We start from the raw sequence: 6,507 nt of genomic DNA, 5'->3' as shown, positions 1-6,507 counted from the left end.
CGTTGGAGGGTCACGATGCCATCAAGGGGGAGTCCCCAAAGCCTTGAAGGAATATTACAATTTAAATCTTGAATTAAGTGTTGGGGGATACGTGGCCACAAAAGATACTTTAAGGAGATCCATGGTGAAGAAAAGGTTGAGAATCACTGGAGTAAAATCATATTGTCAACATTGGAAGAGCTGGACAAAATTTGGTTCCAGCTAAAACTATTATTAAACATTCCTCCTTGCATTATTAAATTCAAATTTCTTACATTTGATTTTAAGGAAGAATTATATTGAAGCAGGTGTGCTAAAAGATAATTGGAAAATTTTCTAAAAAGATTTCAAAAGAGGTGGATTTGTTTTTGGAGTACCTGATCCCCACTAATAGCCTATTTGTCTCTTGGCTTGAATTGCATGTCATCTGCAAGTAGTGATAATTGTACACTGATTCAGTGGAGGAAAAAGTCTTTGCTTGGGCTCGCATAGTACATTAAGCCATGATTTGCTTAATCACAATTCTAATAAGCCATAATTGCTCTGGTTAATATAATACAAAGCCAAAAAAGTAAATCTTCCTTTGTGGCTTGGGTTTATACAAGCCCAATTTCTGAATTTTTGCCCACAATATGCGATAATTTTCAGTGTTTCATATATTAGATTCTTTTCTATGGTAATGTGATTACGAGACTTTGCGGGACTGCACTAAGCCAGCAATGAAAAGCCAGTGTTTTAATGCCTTAATTAAATTTATGGTGTGTATCCATGTTCTACTGGAATAAGAAAGTGTAAAACAGCTCATGATAAATATTTCATTGAGGACCAAATGATAACTGTGTGCATGTTCCTGAAACTTTAGATGTAGAAAAATTTCATATATATATATCATTGTTCCTACATTGCTAATTTTCCATTTTTCCAGAAAGGATATATCACCAAAAATGTCTCCTGCTTTTTTTAAATATAAATTTGCCTGAAGCTATTGTTACCAGTTGTAGATTTATTCAGATAGATGCCGAAGAGTTATTTTCAGTTAAGTATTGGGCAACTTTCATGAGTTTTAATTTCTAGTGCCTCCCCCAAGTATGAATGCCATGTACTTCTGGTCAAAGATGAATGCCACTGTATTCAACTATCTTCCCACAAAGCTTGGTAGTAGATTTTTTTTGCTTGGACTTCAAAACTGTAGCTAGAAATGCTACTGCCATGCATGCTTTATGATTTTTTTAGGTATCCAGGGTAGAAACATATCATCTGTTGCTGATGTCAAGCCTATCAAATACAGAAAGAAATTCTCTGATGGCAATACAGCCATTCTGTGTTGTACATGCAGAATGTTGTATTTTTGTAGTTGTCCAATTAGTGATCATTGGTCTGAGCTATTCAGCTTTAGCTACCAGCCCAGGCAAGTCTAACATCATGATCACTAGTTCCAACCAGCTATTTCCTGGAAATTTTGGAAACCTAGTTTATAACATTTCCTGTGAAAGAGAATTGTTTACTGCTTGCACACAGACTTGATTTAAAAAGACAAATTTAAGGCTAAGTTTATTCCTTCTAGGCTGCTTAGAATGTTCTCTAATGTATAAGCTATTTGTGTTTTTTTGCTCTGTAGATAAGAGCAGGAGAACAACTTAATAAGAAAATGTTTTCTCCGTTGGATTCCATATTTCTTTTAACACCATTCCACGTGCCTCTTAATTTCTTAATTTCTTCACTCCCCCTTCCCCATTCTATTCATTTATTATCCAGCCTTCAATGTTCTCTTTGTGGAGAAGGTTGTGAAAAAGGTATATAGCAGCTACATAGGATTTTGGAATAAATTGTTTATCTGGACCTATTCCAGTTGGAATTCAGACCAGGGTACAGTATCAGGAAAACAGGGTCACACTTGTTGATTACCTTTGGCAGTTGGCAGAAATTGAGATTGTGCATGCATTCTTGTGCAACTTGACTTCTCAGGTTTTCAATATCAGTGACAGTGTCCATTTGGATTGGTTATAGAAGATGAGAGTGGGAGGAACTATATTGCAACCTCAGCCTCCATTGATGGGGATATATTGTTTTTGCCCCTGGCCTCTCATTTTGGGATGCCTCCAGGCTCAACATTCCACCCCGCTCTCCTTTTTACATGATATCATTGGGTGAGGTCATTTGTCAGTTCAACATCTAGTATCAGTAAGCCAGAGATACCCAGTTTTATATCTCAACCCCGACTGCAAATGAAGCTGGTGATGTGTAGCTCCAATGTCTGGAGGCCATTTGAGTCTGGCTGTGGTGGAACAGGCTTTGCCTTAATCCTGGCAAGGTTGACTAGGTATGGCTGTGTGACACCAGGTTCGGAGACGATTTCATTGTTCTTGGCTGGGGGAGCAGCAGCAGCAGCACTACCACCCCTTTGGTGTGGAACTTCCTGTTTTCCCAAAAATACTGGAAGTGGCAAAACGGGGTGAGTTTTCGGCCTGCAAAGCCTGCAGAAGCCTGCAGAGAAGCCTTCTTCAAGCCTTTGGGAGGCCAAAAAAGGCCTCAAACCCACCGAAAATGAGCTGTGAGGCGTGCGCATGCCTGGTGAGGTAAGTTTGTCTGCAGCTCACGTGCCAGCACAAATGGCTCTGCATGCCATAGGTTCGCCATCACGGCTATAACCATTATAAATACCTGCCAGTTGCCCAGTGTATGAATTTTGATCACATAACTAAGGGGATGCTGCAGTGGGTGAAAAACAGTCATGTCACATTTTTCAGTACCATTATAATATTTGAGGGGTCACTAAATTAATGATTGTTAGTCGAGGACTACCAGTATTACTGTCATCTTAAGAGATTGAGGAAGTGTGTCTTCTCTGCCATGGCCCCTACCCTTGGAAGAGGATCCCCCCCACCTCCTCAAGAGATTTGAACAACACCATCTCTGTAGCATACGCAAAAGTCCTTGAGACCTGGCCTCGGTCCCAATCTTGTAGTTCAAATATTTGTCAGTCCCCATTTGTGGGGTCAGATATTTGTCATATGGCTATTACTATTTTGACAGTTTCAGTCTGCACTGTGTTGTTTTATGATTTTAACTATTTTTACTGTTTTGAATTTTGTAAGCCATCCAGAGTAAGCATCTGTAATAAATTTAAATAAATAACAACCAAGAACAGCACAGGAAATAGCAGACCAGCAACAGAGGTAATGATAATGACTTCAATATGCTAGAAGGATAAACATTCATCTGAAGCTCACTATTTTTTTTTTATTGAGAAAGGAGATTGCTGCTTAATCAGTTATCTAAAAAGTAGCTTTAGGCATCTGTATCTTTTCAGAGCATGAACCAAACTTAAATAATATGCTTAGTTCAAGATGTTTACAAGTACAGTTGAGTCCTATAGTGATAAATGGAAGAGATATGCAGTCATCTGAATAAGTTAAGTGCACTCCATTAAAAGTATTGATATTTTCAACACATTTCAGCATAGAAATGTGACCTTCATTTCAACAATCTTTATTTGTTTAGCATATGGAGACTACAATGCTAATATAGACTAGTAGTTTGGCTGCCAATTTACTAGCTATGTTGTGCTACACATTCATGCATTTGCCAAGGTGCGCCTGCAGTGTCATCCAAGATCCTCTCCCTCGCAAATGTGCATCACAACCAGGAAGGTTCAGAACCAGTCGCATCTGACTGCCTGCATGAAACACCAGCTCGTCTCCCCACTGAAGTGGTACACACTTATCTCCTCGCATAGAATATACTTTTTGTATGTTCTATGCGAGGAGCTAAATGAGCAACGGTGGCTCAGTGGGTTAGAGTGCAGTCCTGCAGGTTACTTCTGCTGACTACTGGCTGCCTGCAAATTGTCAGTTCAAATCTCAGCAGGCTCAAGGTTGATTCAGCCTTCCACCCTTCCAGAGATTGGGAGAGAGTTCTAAAAAAATACCTCCTTGAAGATGTTTCTGCCAATGCGGACCCAGATTGCTGGGGGCAATATGCTGACTCTATAAACGGCTTAGAGAGGCCTGTAAAGCATTGTGAAGTATATAAGTAAGTGCTATTGCTATACTTTTCGAACCGCTAGGTGGGTAGAAGCTGGGGCAAGTGACAGGACTTCTGGAAAAATGAGCATTAGATAGACAAGGCAAAGCTAGAGTTACTGGGCCCTAGAATTAGAAGACATGTATAGCAAAACCCAAACACAGCATTTCACCATAATCTTATCCAACTGTAAAGCACTAAAGAGTAATGTGAGACCATCTATCAGAAGATTGCACTTGAACAGAAACTGGACCTTGCAACATGACAATAACCCTAAGCATTCCAATAAATCAACCAAGGAATAGCTGGGGGGTGGGGGTGGAGAAAGATTCTAGAATGGCTGAATCAAAACCCAGATCTAAATTCCATCAAGATCTAAATTCCATCAAAATGCTGTGAGGCGATTTGAAACTGGCTGTGCATACGAGAACCTTTGGAAGATTTAACAGCTTGGGGAAAAAAAAATCTGCATGGATGATGGGAAAAAATTCCAGTCAATATCAGAGATTGGGAGAGAGTTCTAAAAAAAATGCCTCCTTGAAGATGTTTCTGCCAAAAGGGACAATAACAACTATTAGAGCTAAAGGTAATACCTTTTCAACAGAAAGGAAGGGCATCTTTTTAGTCAAGTGATCGCAAAGTCAACTTTTCAGTTGTTTTGTCCAATTACATCAGTTTTGGAATGAAGATAAAGTATTTCTACAATGTTAAAACATTTTCTTTTTACACAGTGTACTTTTTTGCATGACTTTAGAGTGTGGTGGTATCTGGCACTGAATTGCAAGAGCGAAAGGCTCTTTCCCAAGGGTCTACAATAGACAAATTAGCACCGGGTCAATTTTATGCAGACCCAGAAGGGGTATCCTCCCTAAACCTTCACAGGATTTGTCTGGTGGTTACACAGCGTGCTTTAGTCTGGGCTAGTTTCTTGTGTCTATAGGCAAACAGCACTAAATAAACTACTCTGAGTAATACATTGCGTCACACAGGGCTCTCTTGCCAGACAAAAGCACACCCTGAATAACTATCAGATAAATCCTGTGAAGCTTTAGGGAGGATTCCTTCTAGATCTCTGCAGACTGAGGACTCAATGTTGGTTTGACTTGTCTCTTGCTTCCTTGGGAAAGGGAACTTCGCTCTTGCAATTCAATGCAGTGGTGGGATTCAATTTTTTTTTATTACCAGTTCTGTGGGCGTGGCTTGGTGGGCGTGGCAGGGGAAGGATACTGTAAAATCCCCATGCCCTCCCCACCTGACTAACCTGCTTTCCAGCTCCATTCTCCTGTGCAGGGCAACAAAAGAAGACCCAGCCGATCAGCTGAGACTCGGGAGGCAGAGAATAGATGTAGGCGGAGCCAGTCAGAGTTGGTATTTGCTGGTTCTCCAAACTGTTCAAAATTTCCACTACCGGTTCTCTAGAACTGGTTAGAACCTGCTGAATACCACCTCTGAATTCAACAGATTTCAACAACTAGAATCAGCAAAGAACAATCTTATACAGGTAGTCCTTGACTTACAACCACAATTGGGATCAGAATTTCTATTGCTAAGCAAGGCAGCTGTTAAATAAATTATGCCCAACCTTATGACTTTTTTTTTTTGCCATAGCTGTAAGGTGAATCATTGCAGACATTAAGTGAATCCAGTTCTCCCGCTGATTTTACTTGTCGGAAGCTGACTGAGAAGGTTGCAAATGACAGTCACATGATTCCAGGGCGCTGCAACTATCATGAAATACATGATAGTTGCCAACCACCTCAATTCTAATCATGTGACCGTGGGGATGCTATGACAGTTGTGTGAGGTTGGGTTGTAAGTTACTTTTTCAGTGCCGTTTTCACTTTGAATGGTCACTAACCGAATGGCTGCAAGTATGGAATTTATTTATATGTGTACTCAAAATGAGATTTTGTTTTAGCTAGGGATGCAGAGGTGGTATTCAGCAGGTTCTGACCAGTTCTGAAGAACCGGTAGCGGAAATTTTGAGCAGTTCGGAGAATGGCAAATACCACCTCTGACTGGAGATTTTACAGTGTCCTTCCCCTGCCATGCCCACCAAGCCACGCCCACAGAACCAGTAGTAAAAAAAATTGAATCCTACCACTGTAGGGATGCCATTTAATGCAAAGTGCATTGCATTTATATACAGGAAGGGCTACTGGCCTGTCCTCCCACGATACTAGTCCCCCTTTTAAGTTCCTATAAAGTTCAGTTTCAGGCTTTGATTTCTTTGTCCCAGAGACGAATAGCCATTGCTTCCATGTCCACCTGATGGGTATGGCAATGTTTTTGTTACGATCTTTTGCATGAATCTTTTGCCTAAACACTCTTTCTACTCCAAAAGCATACTTGGGTATCATGCATTTCTGTCTAGTTCACTATATCACCTTGTAAAAATATTTGGGAGATCATCAAACTAAAGTCCAGTTGTCATTTTAACGCATCGTGACAAACTTCTTTGTTTCTTATGAGCCAATAATAAATAAATAAAAACTCAGAAAAGAC

This window comes from Pseudonaja textilis, chromosome 1, assembly GCF_049901715.1.
Source record: "Pseudonaja textilis isolate UNSWEBS1 chromosome 1, rPseTex1.2, whole genome shotgun sequence".
NCBI classification, from domain to species: domain Eukaryota; kingdom Metazoa; phylum Chordata; class Lepidosauria; order Squamata; family Elapidae; genus Pseudonaja; species Pseudonaja textilis.
Note: the sequence above shows the minus strand (reverse complement) of the source record.